The following is a 24,074-nucleotide window of genomic DNA, read 5'->3' as shown; positions in this document are numbered from 1 at the left end:
AGTGTCTGGAACAATATGAATATTCTATAGACACGTGGTAACAGTCTGGGAAAATATGAATATTCTATTGACATGTGGTAACAGTCTGGGACAATATGAATATTCGGTAGGTATGTGGTAACTGTCTGGGACAATATGAATATTTTCTAGAAACATGGTAACAGTCTGCGAAAACATGAACAAACTATAGACACATGGTAAGAGTCTGGTACATAGTGAACATTCTAAAGACACGTGGTAACAGTTTGGGACAAAACTAACATTCTATAGACACGTGGTAAAAGTCAGGGGCAACATGAAAATAATATAGACCTGTGGTAACAATCTAGGACATAGTGAACATTCTGTAGACACATGGTTACAGTCTGGGAAAATATGAACACTCTATAGACACCTGGTAAGAGTCTGGAACAAAATGAACATTCTATAGCCACATGGTAACACTCTGGGACAATATGAACATTCTATAGACACATGGTAACAGTCTGGGAAAACGTGAACTTTCTATGGACACATGATAACAATCTGGGAAAATATCAACAATCTATACACACGTGGTTACAGGCTGGGAAAATATGAACTTTCAATAGATACATGGTAACTGTCTGGAACAATATGAACATTCTATAGACTCATGGTAACAGTCTGGGACAACATGAGCATTCTATAGACACGTGGTAGCAGTCTGGAACATAGTGAACATTCGAAAGACACGTGGTAACAGTCTGGTACAAAACTAACACTCTATAGACACGTTGTAACAGTGGGGACAATACAATCATTCTATAGACACATGGTGCTAGTCTGGGAAAATATGAACATTCTGTAGACAGGTGGTAACATTCTGGGACAATATGAACATTCTATAGACACATGGTAACAGTCTCGGGCATCGTGAATATTCTCTAGACACATAGTAATGATCTGGGACAATCTGAACATTCTGTAGACAAGTGGTAACAGTCTGCCACATAGTGAATTTCAACAGACACATGGTAACTGTCTGGGAAAAATGTAACACTCTATAGACTTGTGGTAACAGTCTGGGACATTAAGAACATTCTATAGACACATGGTAACAGTCTGGAACATAGTGAACATTGTACAGACACATGGTAACAGTCTGGGACAATATGAAAATTATATAGACACATGGTAACGGTATGGGTCATAGTGAACATTGTATAGACACATGGTAACAGTCTGGGACAAAGTGAATTTTCTCTTGACACATAGTAACAATCTCGGACAATATGAACATTCTATAGACATATGGTAACAGTCTGGGACAATATGAACATTCTATAGACATGTGGTAACAGGATGGCACGTAGTGAACTCTCTATAGACACGTGGTAACAGTCTGGGACAAAACTAACATTCTACAGACACATGGTAACTGTCTGCGAAAATATGAACATTCTAGACACATGGTAACAGTCTGGAAAAATATGAACATTCTATAGACACATGTTTACAGTCTGTCGCATAGGGAATATTCTCTAGACACATAGCAGTGATCTGGGACAATATGAACATTCCATAGACACGTAGTAACAGTCTGGCAAATAGTGAACATTTTATAGACACGTGGTAAGAGTCTGTGAAAAAACTCACACCCTATAGACATGTACTAACAATCTGGGACATTATGAACATTCTATAGACATATGGTAACACTCTGGGACATAGTGAATATTCTATGGGCACATGGTATCAGTCTATGAAAATATGAATTTTCTATACACACGTGGTAACTGTTTGGCACATAGTCAACATTCCTTAGGTACGTGTTAACAGTCTGAGAAAAAACTAATATTCTATAGACACGTGGTAACTGTCTGGGACAATATGAATATTCTATAGACACATGATAAGAGTCTGGTGCATAGTGAATATTCTCTAGACACATGGTAACGATCTGGAAAATTATGAACATTCTATAGACACATGACAACAGTCTGGAACATAGTGAACATTCTATAGACTCGTGGTAAGAGTCTGGGACAAACTAACATACTACAGACACAGGGTAACTGTCTGGGACAATATCAACATTCTATAGACATGTGGTAACAGTCTAGGACATTATGAACCTTCTATAGACACATGGTAACAGTCTGGGACATAGTGAACATTCCATACACACGTGGTTACATTCTGGGACATAATGAACATTGTATAGACACATGTTAAGAGTCTGGGACAATATGAACATTCTATGGACACATGGTAAAATTCTGGGAAAAACGAACATTCAATAGACACATGGTAAAATTCTCAGACAATATTAGCATTCGATAGACACATGGTTAAAGACTAGGACAATATGAATATTCTGTAGACACATGGTAAGAGTCTGGTACAATATCAATATTCTATAGACACATGGTAACAGTCTGGGAAAATATGAACTTTCTATAGACACGTGGTAACAGTATAGGATAGTGCACATTCTAAAAACATGGTAACAGCCAGGGAAAATATGAAATTTCTCTACATACGTGGTAACATTCTGGCACATAGTGAATTTTCTATCGACACGTGGAAACAGTCTGGAACATAGTGAACACTCTATCGGCACATGGTAACTGTCTGGGACAATATGAACATTCTATAGACACATGGTAACAGTCTGAGTCATCGTGAATATTCTCTAGACACATAGGAACGATCTGGGACAATCTGAACATTGTATAGACCAGTGGTAACAGTCTGGTACATAGTAAACATTTTATAGACACATGGTAACAGTCTGGGAAAATATGAAAATTATATAGACAGGTGGTAATGGTCTGGGTCATAGTGAACATTATATAGACACATGGTAACAGTCTGGGACATTATGAATTTTCTCTTGACACATAGTTAAGATCTGGGACAGTATGAACATTCTATAGACATGTGGTAACAGTCTGGGACATATTGAACATTCTATAGATACATAGTAACAGTTTGGGACCAAATGAACATTCTATAGACATGTGTAACAGTCTCGGACAATATGAACATTCTATAGACACATGGTAAAATTTTGGGAAAAATTCAACATTCTATAGACACATGGTAACAGTTGGGACATAGTGAACATTCTATGGACACATGGTAACAGTCTGGGACATAGTGAAATTCTATAGACACGTAGAAACAGTCTGGGACATAGTGAACACTCTATCGGCACATGGTAACTATCTGGGACAATATGAACATTCTAGAGACACGTGGCAATAGTCTGGGACAATATCAACATTCTATAGACACTTGGTAAACGTCTGGCACATAGTAAACACTCTACAGACACGTGGTAACAGTCTGAGACAAAACTAACATTCTATAGGCTCGTTGTAACTCTCTGGGACAATATCAACATTGTATAGAAACATGGTAAAAGTTTGGGACAAAATGAGCATTCTATAGACACGTGGTAAAATTCTGGGACAAAACTAACATTCTATAGGCACATGGTAAATGTCTGGGACAATATGAACATTGTATAGACACATGGTAACAGTCTGGGACAATATGAACATTCTATTGACACGTGGTAACAATCTGGGACAATATGAACATTCTATAGACACATGGTAGCAGTCTGGCACATAGTGAATACTCTATAGACACATGGTAACAGTCTGGGACATTATGAACATTTTTTAGACACATGATCACTGTCAGGGACAATATGAACATTTTATAGACACATGTTAACAGTCTACAATATAGTGAACATTCTATAGACACGTCGTAACATTCTGGGATAATATGAACATTCTATAGACACGTGGTAACACTTTGGGACATAGTGAACATTCTATAGACACATGGTAACAGTCTGGGGCATAGTGAATATTCTCTAGAAGAATAGTAACGATCTGGGACAATATAAAGATTCTATAGACACGTTGTAAATCTGGAACATAGTGAACATTCGATATACACGTGGTAACAGCCTGGCAGAAAACTAAAACTGTATATTCACGTGGTAACAGTCTGGGACATTATGAACATTCTATAGACACATGATAACAGTTGGGGACATAGTGAACATTCTATAGACACGTTTTGACAATCTGAGACAATGTGAACATTCTATACACGTTTTAACAGTCTGGGATACAGTGATCGCTCTATAGACACATGGTAACATTCTGGGCCAATATGAACATTCTATAGACACATGGTAACAGTCTGGGACAATAAGAACATTCTTTAGTCACATGGTAACAGTCTGGAACAATATAAACATTCTGTAGACACATGGTAACCCTCTGGGAAAATATGAACTTTCTATAGACACGTGCTAACATTCTGCGACAATATGAATATTCTATAGACTCATGGTAATATTCTGGGATATATGAACTTTCTATACAAAAGTGGTAACAGTCTGGCACATAGTGAACATTCTATAGACACGTGGTAAGAATCTTTTTAAAAACTAACATTCTATAGACATGTGGTAACTGTCTGGGACAATATGAACATTCTATAGATACTTGGTAACAGTCTGTTTCAAAACTAACATTCTATAGACACGTGGTTAATGTCTGGGAAAATAGGAACATTCTATAGACATGTGAAAACAGTCTGGGGCACAGTGAATATTCTTTAGACATATAGTAACCATCTGGGACAACATGAACATACTATCGATACATGGTAACAGTCTGTATCATAGTGAACATTCTATAGAATCGTGGTAACATTCTGGGACAAAACTAATATTCTATAGACACGTGGTAACAGTCTGGGGCATTATGAACATTCTATAGACACATGGTAAAATTCTGGGACATAGTGAACATTCTATAGACACATGTTAGCAGTCTAGGACATTATGAATATTCTATAGACACGTGGTACCATCTGGGACAATATGAACATTCTATGGACACATGGTAACATTCTGGGACAATAAGATCATTCTATAAACACATGGCAACAGTCTGGGACAATATGAAAATTCTATGGACACGTGATAACAGTCTAGGACAATATCAGCATTTTATAGACACGTGGTAACACACTGGGAGAATATGAACTTTGTATAGACACATTGCAGCGGTCTGGGATAGTGAATATACTAAAAACACATTGTAAGAGTCTGGGAAAACATGAACTTTCTATAGATATGTGGTAACAGTCTGGCACAAAGTGAACATTCTATAGACACGCGGTAACAGTCTGGGACAAAACTAACATTCTTTGGACATGTGGTAACTGTCAGGGACTACATAAACTTTCTATAGACACATGGTAACAGTCTGGAACAATATGATCATTCTATAGACACGTGGCTACAGTCTGGGACAATATGAACATTCTATAGACACATGGTAACACTCTGGGCATAGTGAATATTCTCTAGACACATAGTAATGATTCGGGACAATATCAACCTTCTATAGACACGTGGTAACAGTCTGGGAAAAAACTAAAACTCTATAGACACGTGGTAACAGTCTGGGACATAGTGAACATTCTATAGACACAAGGTAACACTCTGTGACAATATGAATATTATATAGGCTTGTGGTAGTGGTCTGCGTCACAGTGAACATACTATAGTCATATGGAAACAGTCTGGGACATAGTGAACATTCGATAGGCACATGGCAACAGTCTGGGACAATATGAACATTCTATAGACACACTGTAACAGTCTAGGGACATAGAGAATATTCTATAGACACATAGTAACAGTCTGGGACAATATGAACATTCAATAGACATGTGTAACAGTCTGGGACATTATGAACCTTCTATAGACACATGGTAACAGTCTGGGACATAGTGAACATTACATAGACACGTGGTCACATTCTGGGTCATAATGAACACTGTATAGACACATATTAACAATCTGGGACAATATGAACATTCTATGGACACGTGGTAACAGTCTGGAAAATACCAACAATCTAAGGACACATGGTAACAGTCTGGAACATATTGAACATTCTATAGACTCATGGTAACAGTCTGGACTAGTGAACATTCTGTAGACACATAGTAACTGTCTGGGACAATATGAACATGCTATAGATACGTGGTAACCTTCTGCGACATAGTGCACACTCTATAGACAAATGGTAACAATGTGTCTCAATATGAACATTTATACACACGTGGTACCAGTCTGGGACAATATGAACATTCTATAGACACATTGTAACAGTGTGGCACATAGTGAACATTCTATAGACACATGGTAACAGTCTGGGACAAAAGTAACATTCCATAGACACATGGTACCAGTCTGGGACAATATGAATATTCTAGAGACACGAGGTAACAGTCTGGAACATAGTGAACATTCTATAGACACGTGGTAAGATTCTGGGACAATATGAACATTCTATAGACACATGGTAACAGTCTGGGACATAGTGAATATTCTATAGACAAGAGGTAACAGTCTGGCACATGGTGAACATTCTATAGACACATGGTAACAGTCTGGGAAATAGTGAATATTCTCTAGACACATAGTAATGATCTGGGACAATATCAACATTCTATAGACACGTGCTAATCGTCTGGAACATAGTGAACATTCGATATACAAGTGGTAACAGTCTGGAAAAAACTAACACTCTATAGACAGGTGGCAACAGTGTGGGACATTATGAACATTCTATAGACACATGGTAACAGTCTGGGACATAGTGAATATTCTATAGACACATGATAAAAGTCTGGCACAATATGAACATTCTATAGACACATGGTAACAGTCTGGGAAATAGTGAATATTCTCTAGACACATAGGAACGATCTGGGACAATAGGCACATTCTATAGACAAGTGGTAAAACTCTGGGACAGCATGAACATTCGATAGACACATTGTAACAGTCTAGGGACATAGTGAACATTCTATAGACACATAATAAATGTCTGGGACATCAAGAACATTCTATAGACACTTGGTAACAGTCTGGGACAATATGAACATTCTATAGACACATGGTTGCAGTATGGGGGATAGTGAATATCCTCTAGACACATAGTAATGATCTGGGACAATATGAACTTTCTATAGACACGTAGTAACAGTCTGGCATATAGTGAACATTCTAAAGACATGTGGTAAGAGTCTGGGAAAAAACTCACAGCCTTTAGACATGTGGTAACAGTCTGGAACATTATGAACTTTCTATAGACATATGGTAACAATCTGGGACATAGTGAACATTCTATGGACACATGGTAACAGTCTGTGAAAATATGAATTTTCTATACACACGTGGTAACAGTCTGGCATATAGCGAACATTCCTTAGGTACATGTTAGGAGTCTGAGAAAAAACTAACATTCTATAGACATGTGGTAACTGTCTGGGACAATATAAATATTCTATACACACATGATAAGGGTCTGGTGCATAGTGAATATTCTCTAGACACATAGTAACCATCTGGGAAAATATGAACATTCTATAGACACATGGCAACATTCTGGAACATAGTGAACATTCTATAGACTTGTGGTAAGAGTCTGGAACAAAACTAACATTCTACAAACACATGGTAACTGTCTGGGACAATATCAACATTCTATAGACATGTGGTTACAGTCTGGAACATTATGAACCTTCTATAGACACATGGTAACAGTCTGGGCCATAGTGAACATTCCATAGACACATGGTCACATTCTGGGTCATAATGAACATTGTATAGACTCATGTTAACAGTCTGGGACAATATGAACATTCTCTGGACACATGGTAATATTCTGGGAAACTATGAACATTCAATAGACACATGGTAAAAATCTGGGACAATATGAACATTCGATAGACACATGGTTACAGACTGGGACAATATGAACATCCTATAGACACGTGGTATGAGTCCTGTACAATATTAACATTTTATAGACACATGGTAACAGTATGGGAAAATATGAACTTTCTATAGACACATGGTAACAGTACTGGATAGTGAACATTCTAAAAACATGGTAACAGCCTGGGAAAATATGAACTTTCTCTACATATGTGGTAACATTCTGGCACATAGTGAATATTCTATAGACACGTGGTAACATTCTGGGACAAAACTAACATTCTATAGATACGTGCTAACTGTCTGAGTCAATATGAACATTCTATAGACACATGGTAAGATTTGGGACAATATGAACAATCTATAGACCAGTGGTAACAATTTGGGACAATATGAACATTCTATAGACACAGGATAACAGTCTGAAGCAATGTGAATAAACTAGACACATAGTAATGATCTGAGACAATATCAACCTTCTGTAGACACGTGGTAACAGTCTGGAACATAGGGAACATTCGATAGACACGTGGTAACAGTCTGGGAAAAAACTAACACTCTATAGACATGTGGTAATATTCTGGGACAAAACTAACATTCTATACACACATGGCAACTGTCTGGGACAATATGAACATTCTATAGACACATTTTTACACCTGGGACAATATGAACATTCTATAGACATGTGGTTACAGTGTGGTACAATATGAACATTCTACAGACACGTGCAACTGTCTGGACATAGTGAACATTCAATATATATGTTCTAACATTCTGGGAAAAAGCTAAAACTCTATAGACATGTGGTAATATTCTGGGACAAAACTAACATTCTATAGACAGGTGATAACTGTCTGGGACAATATGAACATTCTAAAAAAATGGTAACAGTCTGGGACAATGTGAACATTCTATATACATGTGGGTAAAGTCTGGGACAATATGAACATTCAATAGACACATGGTAAGAGTCTGGGGGATAGCGAATATTCTCTAGAAATGTAATAACGATCTGGGGCAATATCAACATTCTATAGACATGTGGTAACAGTCTGGAATATAGTGAACATTCGATAGACACATGGTATCAATCAGGAAAAAAAATAACTCTTATAGACAAGTGGTAACAGTCTGGGACATTGTGTACATTCTATCGACAAATGGTAACAGTCCAGGACATAGTGAACATACTATAGACACATGGTGAGAGTCTGGGACAATATGAACATTCTATAGACACGTGGTAACAGTCTGGGTAATAGAGAAGATCCTATAGACACATGGTAACAGTCTGGGACAATATGAACATTCTATAGACAAGTAGCAACATTCTTGGTCATAGTGAACTTTCGATAGACACGTGGTAACATTCTGGGACAATATGAACATTCTATAGACACATGGTAACAGTCTGGGACAATATGAACATTCTATAGACAAATGATAACAATATAAGAAAATATGAACTTTAAATACTCACGTTTTAACGTTCTTGCAAATAGTGAACATACTATAGAAACGTGGTATCAGTCTAGGCAAAACTAACATTCTAAAGACACGTGATAACTGTCTGGGACAACATGAACATTCTATAGACACATAGTAACAGTCTGGTACATAGTGAATATTGTCTAGACACATAGTAACCATCTGGGACAATATGAACATTCTATAGACACGTGGTAACAGTCTGGAACATAGTGAACATTCTATAAACACGTGGTTACAGTCTGTTACAAAACTAACTTTCTATAGATGTGTGGAACTGTCTGGGACAATATGAACATTCTATAGACACATGGTTACAGTCTAGGATATAGAGAACATTGTATAGACACATCATAACAGTTGGGACATTATAAATATTCTATAGACACATTTTAACAGTTGGGGATATTGTGAACATTCTATAGACACATTGTAAGAGTCTGGGACAAGATGAACATTCTATAGACACGTGGTAACAGTCTGGAACATAGTGAACATTCTATAGACACATGGTAACATGGTAGGACAATATGAACATTCTATAGACACGTGGAAACATTCTGGGACATAGTGAACATTCAATAGACACATGGTAACATTCTGGGAAAATATGAACATTGTATAGACACATGGTAACAGTCTGGGACAATATGAACATTCTATACCCCCGTGGTAACAGTCTGGGACATAGTGAATATTCTATAGACACATGGTAACAATCTGGCACAATATGAACATTCCATACTCACGGGGTAACTGTCTGGGACAATATGTAAATTCTGTAGACACATGGTAACAGTCTGGGAAAATATGAACTTTCTGTAGACACATGGTAACAGTTTGGGAAAATATGAATATTCTATAGACACATGATAACAATCTGGGAAAATATGAACTTACTATACAGACGTGGTTACAGTCTGGCATATAGTGAACAATTTATAGACACGTGGTAACAGTCTGCGACACAACTTACATTCTATAGACATGTGGTAACTGTCTGAGACACTATGAACATTGTATAAACACATGGTAAATTCTGGGGCATAGTGAATATTCTCTAGGTACATAGTAACCATCTGGGACAATATCAACATGTGGTAAAGTCTGGGAAAATATGAAATTTCTATAGACCCATGGTAACAGTCTGGGACATAGTGAACATTCTATTAACACATGATAAGAGTCTGTGAAAATATGAACTTTCTATAGACATGTGGTAACATTCTGGCATATAGTGAACATTCTATAGACATGTGGTAACAGTCAGGGACAAAACTAACATTCTGTAGACACGTGGTAACAGTCTGGGACAATATGAACATTCTATAGACACATGGTAACTGTCTGGACATCATGAAAATTCTATAGACACGTGGAAACATTCTGGGACAATATTAACATTTTATAGACACATGGAAACATTCTGGGCCATAGTGAATATTCTTGAGACACATAGTGATGATCTGGGACAATATGAACATTCTATAGTCTCGTGGCAAAATCTGGGACATAGTGAACATTCGATAGACACGTTGTAATATTCTGGGACAATGTCAACATTCTATAGACACATGGTAAGAGTCTGGGACAATAAGAACATTCTATAGACACATAGTAACTGTCTGGATCATACTAAACATTGTATAGACACATGGTAACAGTATGGGACATTATGAACATTCTATAGACACGTGATAACACTCTCGAACATAGTGAACATTCGATAGACAGGTGGTAACAGTCTGGAACAAAATTAACATTCTATAGACACATGGTCACAGTCTGGAACAACATGAAAATTCTATAGACACCTGGTAACAATCTGGGACATAGTGAACATTCCGTCGAGACATGGTTACAGTCTGGCAAAATATGAACATTCTATAGACACATGGTAAGAGACTGAAACAATATGAACAGTCTATAGACATGTGGCAACTGTCTGGGACAATATGAACATTCTATAGACACATGGTAACAGTCTGGTAAAACATAAACATTCTATAGACACGTGGTAACAATCTGGGACAATAAGAACATTCGATCGATACGTAGTAACTGTCTGGGAAAATATCAACTTTCTGCAGACATGTGGTAACAGTCTGGCACATATTGAATATTTTATAGACAAGTGGTAACAGTCTAGGACAAAACTAACATTCTATAGATACATGGTAACTGTCTGGGACAATATGTACATTCTATAGACACATTGTAACAGTCTGGGACAATATGAACATTCTATAGACACGTGGTAAGTGTCTGGAACAATATGAATATTCTATAGACACGTGGAAACAGTCTGGGAAAATATGAATATTCTATAGACATGTGGTAACAGTCTGGGACAATATGAATATTCGATAGGTATGTGGTAACTTTCTGGGACAATATGAACAATCTATAGACACATGGTAACAGTCTGGAACATAGTGATCATTCTAAAGACACGTGGTAACAGTTTGGGACAAAACTAACATTCCATAGACACGTGGTAAAAGTCAGGGACAACATGAAAATTCTATAGACACGTGGTAACAATCTAGGATATAGTGAAAATTCTGTAGACACATGGTTACAGTCTGGGAAAATATGAACACTCTATAGACACCTGGTAAGAGTCTGGAACAATATGAATATTCTATAGACACATGGTAACAGTCTGGGACAATATGAACATTCTATAGACACATGGTAACAGTCTGGGAAAACGTGAACTTTCTATGGACACATGGTAACAGTCTGGGAAAATATCAACAATCTATACACACGTGGTAGCAGTCTGGGAAAATATGAACTTTCTATAGATACATGGTAACTGTCTGGAAAAATATGAACATTCTATAGACACATGGTAACACTCTGGGACAACATGAGCATTCTATAGACATGTGGTAACAGTCTGGTAAAAAACTAACATTCTATAGACACGTTGTAACAGTCGGGGACAATACAAACATTCTATAGACACATGGTGCCAGTCTGGGAAAATATGAATGTTCTATAGACAGGTGGTAACATTCTGGGACAATATGAACATTCTATAGACACATGGTAACAGTCTCGGGCATCGTGAATATTCTCTAGACACCTAGTAATGATCTGGGCCAACTTGAACATTCTATAGACATGTGGTAACAGTCTGCCACATAGTGAACATTCAACAGACACATGGTAACTCTCTGGGAAAAAATTAACACTCTATAGACATGTGGTAACAGTCTGGGACATTAAGAACATTCTATAGACACATGGTAACAGTCTGGAACATAGTGAACATTGTATAGACATATGGTAACAGTCTGGGACAATATGAAAATTATATAGACACATGGTAACTGTATGGGTCATAGTGAACATTATATAGACACATGGTAACAGTCTGGGACATAGTGAATTTTCTCTTGACACATAGTAAAGATCTGGGACAATATGAAAATTCTATAGACATGTGGTAACAGCCTGGGACAATATGAACAATCTATAGACACGTGGTAACAGTATGGCACATAGTGAACTTTCTATAAAAACGTGGTAACAGTCTGGGACAAAATTAACATTCTACAGACACATGATAACTGTCTGCGACAATATGAACATTCTAGACACATGGTAATAGTCTGGGAAAATATGAACATTCTATAGACACATGGTTACAGTCTGGCGCATATGAATATTCTCTAGACACATAGTAGAGATCTGGGACAATACGAATATTCTATAGACACGTAGTAACAGTCTGGCACATAGTGAACATTCTATAAACACGTGGTAAGAGTCTGTGAAAAAACTCACACCCTATAGACATGTAGTAACAATCTGGGACATTATGAACATTCTATAGACATATGGTAACATTCTGGGACATAGTGAATATTCTATGGGCACATGGTAACAGTCTGTGAAAATATGAATTTTCTATACACACGTGGTAACTGTCTGGCACAAAGTGAACATTCCTTAGGTACTTATTAACAGTCTGAGAAAAAACTAATATTCTATAGACCCGTGGTAACTGTCTGGGACAATATGAATATTCTATAGACACATGATAAGAGTCTGGTGCATAGTAAATATTCTCTAGACACACAGTAACCATCTTGGAAAATATGAACATTCTATAGACACATGACAACAGTCTGGAACATAGTGAACAATCTATAGACTCGTGGTAAGAGTCTGGGTCTCAACTAACATTCTACAGACACATGGTAACTGTCTGGGACAAGATGAACATTCTATAGACACGTGGTAACAGTCTGGGACATTATGAACCTTCTATAGACACATGGTAACAGTCTGGGACATAGTGAACATTCCATAGACACGTCGTTACATTCTGGGGCATAATGAACATTGTATAGAAACATGTATAGACTCTGGGACAATATGAACATTCTATGGACACGTGGTAATATTCTGGGAAAAAACGAACATTCAATAGACACATGGTAAAATTCTGGGACAATATGAGCATTTGATAGACACATGGTTACAGACTGGGACAATATGAACATTCTGTAGACACAAGGTAACAGTCTGGTACAATATCAACATTTTATAGACACATGGTAACAGTCTGGGAAAATATGAACTTTCTATAGACACGTGGTAACAGTATAGGATAGTGCACATTCTAAAGTCATGGTAACAGCCTGGGAAAATATGAACTTTCTATACATACGTGGTAACATTCTGGCACATAATGAATATTCTATAGACACGTGGTAACAGTCTGAGACAAAACTAACATTCTGTAGAAGTGTGCTAACTTTCTGGGTCAATATGTACATTCTATACACACATGGTAAGAGTCTGGGACAATATGAACATTCTATAGACCGGTGGTAACTTTCTGGGACAATATGAACATTCTATAGACACAGGGTAACAGTCTGGGGCATAGTGAATATCCACTAGACACATAGTAACGATCTGGGACAATATCAACCTTCTATAGACACGTGGTAACAGTCTGGAACTTCGGGAACATTCGATAGTCACGTGGTATCAGTCTGGGAAAAAACTAACACTCTATAGACATATGGTAATATTCTGTGACAAAACTAACATTCTATAAACACATGGTAACTGTCTGGGACAATATGAACATTCTATAGACACATTGTAACAGTCTGCGACAATATGAACATTCTATAGACATGTTGCTACAGTCTGGGACAATATGAACATTCTATAGACACGTGGTAACAGTCTGTAACATAGTGAACATTCAATAGACACGTGGTAACAGTCTGGGGAAAAACTAGATCTCTATAGACACGTGGTAACATTCTGGGACAAATCTAACATTCTATAGACACGTGGTAATGTCTGGGATAATATGAAGATTCTATAGATACATGGATACTGTCTGGGACAATATGAACATTCTATAGACACGTGGCTAGAGTCTGGGACAATATGAACATTCTATAGACACATGGTAACAGTCTGAGAAATAGTGAATATTCTCTAGACACATAGGAACGATCTGAGACAATAGGCACAGTCTATAGACAAGTGGTAAAACTCTGGGACAGCATGAACATTCGATAGACACATTGTAACAGTCTAGGGACATAGGGAACATTCTATAGACACATAATAAATGTCTGGGACATCAAGAACATTCTATAGACACGTGGTAACAGTCTGGGACAATATGAACATTCTATAGACACTTGGTAACAGTCTGGGACAATATGAACATTCTATAGACAAATGGTTGCAGTATGGGGCATAGTGAATATTCTCTAGACACATAGTAATGATCTGGGACAATATGAACTTTCTATAGACACGTAGTAACAGTCTGGCACATAGTGAACATTCTAAAGACATGTGGTAAGAGTCTGGGAAAAAACTCACAGCCTATAGACATGTGGTAACAGTCTGGAACATTATGAACTTTCTATAGACATATGGTAACAATCTGGGACATAGTGAACATTCTATGGACACATGGTAACAGTCTGTGAAAATATGAATTTTCTATACACACGTGGTAACAGTCTGGCATATAGTGAACATTCCTTAGGTACATGTTAGGAGTCTGAGAAAAAACTAACATTCTATAGACACGTGGTAACTGTCTGGGACAATATAAATATTCTATAAACACAAGATAAGGGTCTGGTGCATAGTGAATATTCTCTAGACACATAGTAACCATCTGGGAAATATGAACATTCTATAGACACATGGCAATAGTCTGGAACATAGTGAACATTCTATAGACTTGTTGTAAGAGTCTGGAACAAAACTAACATTCTACAGACAAATGGTAACTGTCTGGGACAATATCAATATTCTATAGACATGTGGTTACAGTCTGGAACATTATGAACCTTCTATAGACACATGGTAACAGTATGGGCCATAGTGAACATTCCATAGACACATGGTCACATTCTGGGTCATAATGAACATTGTATAGACACATTTTAACAGTCTGGGACAATATGAACATTCTCTGGACACATGGTAATATTCTGGGAAACTATGAACATTCAATAGACACATGGTAAAAATCTGGGACAATCTGAACATTCGATAGACACATGGTTACAGACTGGGACAATATGAACATCCTATAGACACATGGTATGAGTCCTGTACAATATTAACATTCTATAGACACATGGTAACAGTATGGGAAAATATGAACTTTCTATAGACACATGGTAACAGTACTGGATAGTGAACATTCTAAAAACATGGTAACAGCCTGGGAAAATATGAACTTTCTCTACATATGTGGTAACATTCTGGCACATAGTGAATATTCTATAGACACATGGTAACAGTCTGGGACAATATGAACTTTCTATAGACAAATGGTAACAATATAAGAAAATATGAACTTTAAATACTCACGTTTTAACGTTCTTGCAAATAGTAAACATACTATAGACATGTGGTAACAGTCTAGGGCAAAACTAACATTCTAAAGACACGTGATAACTCTCTGGGACATGAACATTCTATAGACACTAAGTAACAGTCTGGTACATAGTGAATATTCTCTAGACATGTAATAACGATCTGGGACAATATCAACATTCTATAGACACGTGGTAACAGTCTGGAACATAGTGAACATTCCATAAACACGTGGTTACAGTCTGGGACAAAACTAACTTTCTATAGATGTGTGGAACTGTCTGGGACAATATGAACATTCTATAGACGCATGGTTACAGTCTAGGATATAGAGAACATTGTATAGACACATCATAACAGTTGGGACATTGTAAATATTCTATAGACACATTTTAACAGTTGGGGATATTGTGAACATTCTATAGACAATTGTAAGAGTCTGGGACAAGATGAACATTCTATAGACACGTGATAACAGTCTGGAACATAGTGAACATTCTATAGACACATGGTAACATGGTAGGACAATATGAACATTCTATAGACACGTGGAAACATTCTGGGACATAGTGAACATTCAATAGACACATGGTAACATTCTGGGAAAATATGAACATTGTATAGACACATGGTAACAGTCTGGGACAATATGAACATTCTATACCCCCGTGGTAACAGTCTGGGACATAGTGAATATTCTATAGACACATGGTAACAATCTGGCACAATATGAACATTCCATACTCACGGGGTAACAGTCTGGGCAATATGTAAATTCTGTAGACACATGGTAACAGTCTGGGAAAATATGAACTTTCTGTAGACACATGGTAACTGTTTGGGAAAATATGAATATTCTATAGACACAAGATAACAATCTGGGAAAACATGAACTTACTATACAGACGTGGTGACAGTCTGGCATATAGTGAACATTTTATAGAAACGTGGCAACAGTCTGCGAAACAACTTACATTCTATAGACATGTGGTAACTGTTTGAGACACTATGAACATTGTATAAACACATGGTAAAGTCTGGGGCATAGTGAATATTCTCTAGGTACATTGTAACCATCTGGGAAAATATCAACATCAATAGACACGTGGTAAAGTCTGGGAAAATATGAATTTTCTATAGACCCATGGTAACAGTCTGGGACATAGTGAACATTCTATTAACACATGATAAGAGTCTGCGAAAATATGAACTTTCTATAGACACGTGGTAACATTCTGACATATAGTGAACATTCTCTAGACATATGGTAACAGTCTGGGACAAAACTAACGTTCTGTAGACACGTGGTAACAGTCTGGGACATTATGAACATTCTATAGACACATGGTAACTGTCTGGACAACATGAAAATTCTATAGACACGTGGAAACATTCTGGGACAATATTAACATTTTATAGACACGTGGAAACATTCTGGGCATAGTGAATATTCTTGAGACACATAGTGATGATCTGGGACAATATGAACATTCTATAGTCTCGTGGCAAAATCTGGGACATAGTGAACATTCGATAGACACATTGTAACATTCTGGGACATTGTCAACATTCTATAGACACATGGTAAGGGTCTGGGACAATAAGAACATTCTATAGACACGTAGTAACTGTCTGGGTCATACTAAACATTGTATAGACACATGGTAACAGTCTGGGACATTATGAACATTCTATAGACACGTGATAACAATCTTGAACATAGTGAACATTCGAAAGACAGTTGGTAACAGTCTGGAACAAAATTAACATTCTATAGACACATGGTCACAGTCTAGAACAACATGAAAATTCTATAGACACCTGGTAACAGTCTGGGACATAGTGAACATTCCGTCGAGACATGGTTACAGTCTGGGAAAATATGAACATTCTATAGACACATGGTAAGAGACTGAAACAATATGAACAGTCTATAGACACGTGAAAACTGTCTGGGACAATATGAACATTCTATAGACACATGGTAACAGTCTGTTAAAACATGAACATTCTATAGACACGTGGTAACAATCTGGGACAATATGAACATTCGATCGATACGTAGTAACTGTCTGGGAAAATATCAACTTTCTGCAGCCATGTGGTAACAGTCTGGCACATATTGAACATTTTATAGACACATGGTAACAGTCTAGGGCAAAACTAACATTCTATAGATACATGGTAACTGTCTGGGACAATATGTACATTCTATAGACACATTGTAACAGTCTGGGACAATATGAACATTCTATAGACACGTGGTAAGAGCCTGGAACAATATGAATATTCTATAGACACATGGAAACAGTCTGGGAAAATATGAATATTCTACAGACATGTGGTAACAGTCTGGGACAATATGAATATTCGATAGGTATGTGGTAACTCTCTGGGACAATATGAACAATCTATAGACACATGGTAACAGTCTGGAACATAGTGAACATTCTAAAGACACGTGGTAACAGTTTGGGACAAAACTAACATTCTATAGACACGTGGTAAAAGTCAGGGACAACATGAAAATTCTATAGACACGTGGTAACAATCTAGGATATAGTGAACATTCTGTAGACACATGGTTACAGTCTGGGAAAATATGAACACTCTATAGACACCTGGTAAGAGTCTGGAACAATATGAATATTCTATGGACACATGGTAACAGTCTGGGACAATATGAACATTCTATAGACACATGGTAACAGTCTTGGAAAACGTGAACTTTCTATGGACACATGGTAACAGTCTGGGAAAATATCAACAATCTATACACACGTGGTAACAGTCTGGGAAAATATATGAACTTTCTATAGATACATGGTAACTGTCTGGAAAAATATGAACATTCTATAGACACATGGTAACAGTCGGGAACAATACAAACATTCTATAGACACATGGTGCAAGTATGGGAAAATATGGACATTCTATAGACAGGTGGTAATATTCTGGGACAATATGAACATTCTATAGACACATACTAACAGTCTCGGGCATCGTGAATATTCTCTAGACACATAGTAATGATCTGGGACAATCTGAACATTCTATAGACATGTGGTAACAGTCTGCCACATAGTGAACATTCAACTGACACATAGTAACTGTCTGGGAAAAAATTAACACTCTATAGACATGTGGTAACAGTCTGGGACATTAAGAACATTCTATAGACGCATGGTAACAGTCTGGAACATAGTGAACATTGTATAGACACATGGTAACAGTCTGGGACAATATGAAAATTATATAGACACATGGTAACTGTATGGGTCATAGTGAACATTATATAGACACATGGTTACAGTCTGGGACATAGTGAATTTTCTCTTGACACATAGTAAAGATCTGGGACAATATGAAAATTCTATAGACATGTGGTAACAGTCTGGGACAATATGAACATTCTATAGACACGTGGTAACAGTATGGCACATAGTGAACTTTCTATAGACACGTGGTAACAGTCTGGGACAAAACTAACATTCTACAGACACATGATAACTGTCTGCGACAATATGAACATTCTAGACACATGGTAACAGTCTGGGAAAATATGAACATTCTATAGACACATGGTTACAGTCTGGCGCATAGTGAATATTCTCTAGACACATAGTAGAGATCTGGGACAATATGAATATTCTATAGACACGTAGTAACAGTCTGGCTCATAGTGAACATTCTATAAACACGTGGTAAGAGTCTGTAAAAAACTCACACCCTATAGAAATGTAGTAACAATCTGGGACATTATGAACATTCTATAGACATATGGTAACACTCTGGGACATAGTGAATATTCTATGGGCACATGGTAACAGTCTGTGAAAATATGAATTTTCTATACACACGTGGTAACTGCCTGGCACATAGTGAACATTCCTTAGGTACGTGTTAACAGTCTGAGAAAAAACTAATATTCTATAGACACGTGGTAACTGTCTGGGACAATATGAATATTCTATAGACACATGATAAGAATCTGGTGCATAGTGAATATTCTCTAGACACACAGTAACCATCTGGGAAAATATGAACATTCTATAGACACATGGCAATAGTCTGGAACATAGTGAACATTCTATAGACTCGTGGTAAGAGTCTGGGTCACAACTAACATTCTACAGACACATGGTAACTGTCTGGGACAATATCAACATTCTATAGACACGTGGTAACAGTCTGGGACATTATGAACCTTCTATAGACACATGGTAACAGTCTGGGACATAGTGAACATTCCATAGACACGTGGTTACATTCTGCGGCATAATGAACATTGTATAGAAACATGTATAGAGTCTGGGACAATATGAACATTCTATGGACACGTGGTAAAATTCTGGGAAAAAACGAACATTCAATAGACACATGGTAAAATTCTGGGACAATATGAGCTTTTGATAGACACATGGTTACAGACTGGGACAATATGAACATTCTGTAGACATAAGGTAAGAGTCTGGTACAATATCAACATTGTATAGACACATGGTAACAGTCTGGGAAAATAAGAACTTTCTATAGACACGTGGTAACAGTATAGGATAGTGCACATTCTAAAAACATGGTAACAGCCTGGGAAAATTTGAACTTTCTATACATACGTGGTAACATTCTGGCACATAGTGAATATTCTATAGACACGTGGTAACAGTCTGGGACAAAACTAACATTCTATAGAAGTGTGCTAACTGTCTGGGTCAATATGAACATTCTATACACACATGGTAAGAGTCTGGGACAATATGAACATTCTATACACCAGTGGTAACAGTCTGGGACAATATGAACATTCTATAGACACAGGGTAACAGTCTGGGGCATAGTGAATATCCACTAGACACATAGTAACGATCTGGGACAATATCAACCTTCTATAGACACGTGATAACAGTCTGGAACTTCGGGAACATTCGATAGTCACGTGGAATCAGTCTGTTAAAAAACTAACACTCTATAGACATATGGTAATATTCTGAGACAAAACTAACATTCTATAAACACATGGTAACTGTCTGGGACAATATGAACATTCTATAGACACATTGTAACAGTCTGCGACAATATGAACATTCTATAGACATGTTGCTACAGTCTGGGACAATATGAACATTCTATAGAAACGTGGTAACAGTCTGGAACATAGTGAACATTCAATAGACACGTGGTAACAGACTGGGGAAAAACTAAATCTCTATAGACACGTGGTAAAATCCTGGGACAAATCTAACATTCTATAGACACGTGGTAATATCTGGGATAATATGAACTTTCTATAGAAACATGGTAACTGTCTGGGACAATATGAACATTCTATAGACACGTGGCTACAGTCTGGGACAATATGAACATTCTATAGACACATGGTAAGAGTCTGGGTTATATTGAATATACTCTAGACACGTAGTAACGATCTGGGACAATATCAACATTCTATAGACATGTGGTAACACTCTGGAATATAGTGAACATTCAATAGACACGTGGTATCAGTCTGGGAAAAAACTAACACTCTATAGACAAGTGGTAACAGTCTGGGACATTATGAACATTGTATCAACAAATGGTAACAATCCAGGACAGAGTCAACATGCTATAGACACATGGTAACAGTCTGGGACAATATGAACATTCTGTAGACACCTGGTAACCGTCTGGGTCATAGTGAACATTCTATAGACACATGGTAACAGTCTGGGACAATATGAACATTCTGTAGACACATGGTAACCGTCTGGGTCATAGTGAACATTCTTTAGACACATGGTAACAATCTGGTACAATATGAACATTCTATAGACAAGTGGCAAAATTCTTGGTCATAGTGAACATTCAATAGACACGTGGTAACAGTCTGGGACAATATGAACATTCTATAGTCACATGGTAAAATTCTGGGAAAATATGAACTTTCTATAGACACCTGGTAACTGTCTGGGACAATATGAACATTCTTTAGACACACGGTAACAGTATGGGAAAATATGAACCTTCTATACATACGTTTTAATGTTCTTGCAAATAGTGAACATTCTATATACACATGGTAACAGTTTGGGACAATATGAACTTTCTATAGCCATGTGGCAACAATCTGGGGAATATGCACACTCTAAGACACATGGTAACAATCTGGGGCATCGGGAATATTCTCTAGACACATAGTAATGATCTGGGACAATATGACAGTTCTATAGACAAGAGGTAACAGTTTGGCACATAGTGAACATTCAAGAGACACATGGTAACTGTCTGGGAAAAAATTAACACTCTATAGACATGTGGTAACAGTCGGGACATTAAGAACATTCTATAGACACAATGTTACCGTCTGGAATATAGTGAACATTGTATTGACCCATGGTAACAGTCTGGGACAATATGAAAATTATATAGACACATGGTAATGGTCTGGGTCCATAGTGAACATTATATAAACACATGGTAACAGTCTGTGACATAGTGAATTTTCTCTTGAAAATTCATTACATAGTAACGATCTGGGACAATATGAACATTCTATAGACTTGTAGTAACAGTCTGGGACATATTGAACATTCTATAGACACATAGTAACAGTTTGGAACCATATGAACATTCTATAGACATGTGTAACAGTCTGGGACAATATAAACATTCTATAGACACTTGGTAAAAATCTGGGAATTATTCAACATTCTATAGACACATGGTAGCAGTTGGGACATCGTGAACATTCTATGGACACATGGTAACAGTCTGGGACATAGTGAACATTCTATGGACACATAGTAACTGTCTGAGACAATATGAACATTTAAAGATATGTGGGAACAGTCTGGGTGAACTCTCTATAGACACATGGTAACAATCTGGGACAATATGAACATTTTATAGACAGGTTGTAAGTCTGGGGCAATATCGACATTCTATAGACACGTGGTAACAGGCTGGCATATAGTTAACATTCTATAGACACGTGGTAACACTTTGGGACAATACGAACATTCTATAGACACATGGTAACAGTCTGGGACATAGTGAATACTCTATAGGCACATGGTAACAATGTGGGACATTATGAACATTCTTTAGACACATGGTAACAGGGACAATATGAACATTCTATAGACACAGGTTAACAGTCTACAATATAGTGAGCATTCTATAGACACATCGTAACATTCTGGCGTAATATGAACATTCTATAGACACGTGGTAACACTATGGGACATAGTGAACTTTCTATAGTCACATGGTAACAGTCTGGGGCATAGTGGATAATCTCTAGACAAATAGTAACGATCTGGGACAATACAAAGATTCTATAGACACGTGGTAAAGTCTGGAACATAGTGAACTTTCGATAGACACGTGGTAACAGCCTGGCAGAAAACTAACACTCTATATTCGCGTAACAATCAGGACATTATGAACTTTCTATAGATACGTGGTAACAGTCTGGATCATAGTGAAATTCTATAGACACGTGGTAACATTCTGGGACAAAACTAATATTCTATAGACACGTGGTAACAGTCTGGGATATTATGAACATTCTATGGACACATGGTAAAATTCTGGGATAGTGAATATTCTATAGACACATGTTAGCAGTCTGGGACATTATGAACATTCTATAGACATGTGGTAACAGTCTGGGACAATATGAACATTCTATGCAAACATGGTAACATTCTGGGACAATATGAACATTCTATACATACATGGCAACAGTCTGGGACAATATGAATATTCTATAGACAGGTGGTAACAGTCTGGGAAAATATCAACATTCTAAGACACATGGTAACAAACTGGGTGAATATGAACTTTCTATAGACACATTGTAACGGTCTGGGACAGTGAACATACTACAAACACATGGTATCAGTCTGGGAAAACATGAACT

Source organism: Peromyscus californicus, unplaced genomic scaffold, assembly GCF_007827085.1.
Source record: "Peromyscus californicus insignis strain IS unplaced genomic scaffold, ASM782708v3 Scaffold_21__1_contigs__length_65335640, whole genome shotgun sequence".
NCBI classification, from domain to species: Eukaryota; Metazoa; Chordata; class Mammalia; order Rodentia; family Cricetidae; genus Peromyscus; species Peromyscus californicus.
Note: the sequence above shows the minus strand (reverse complement) of the source record.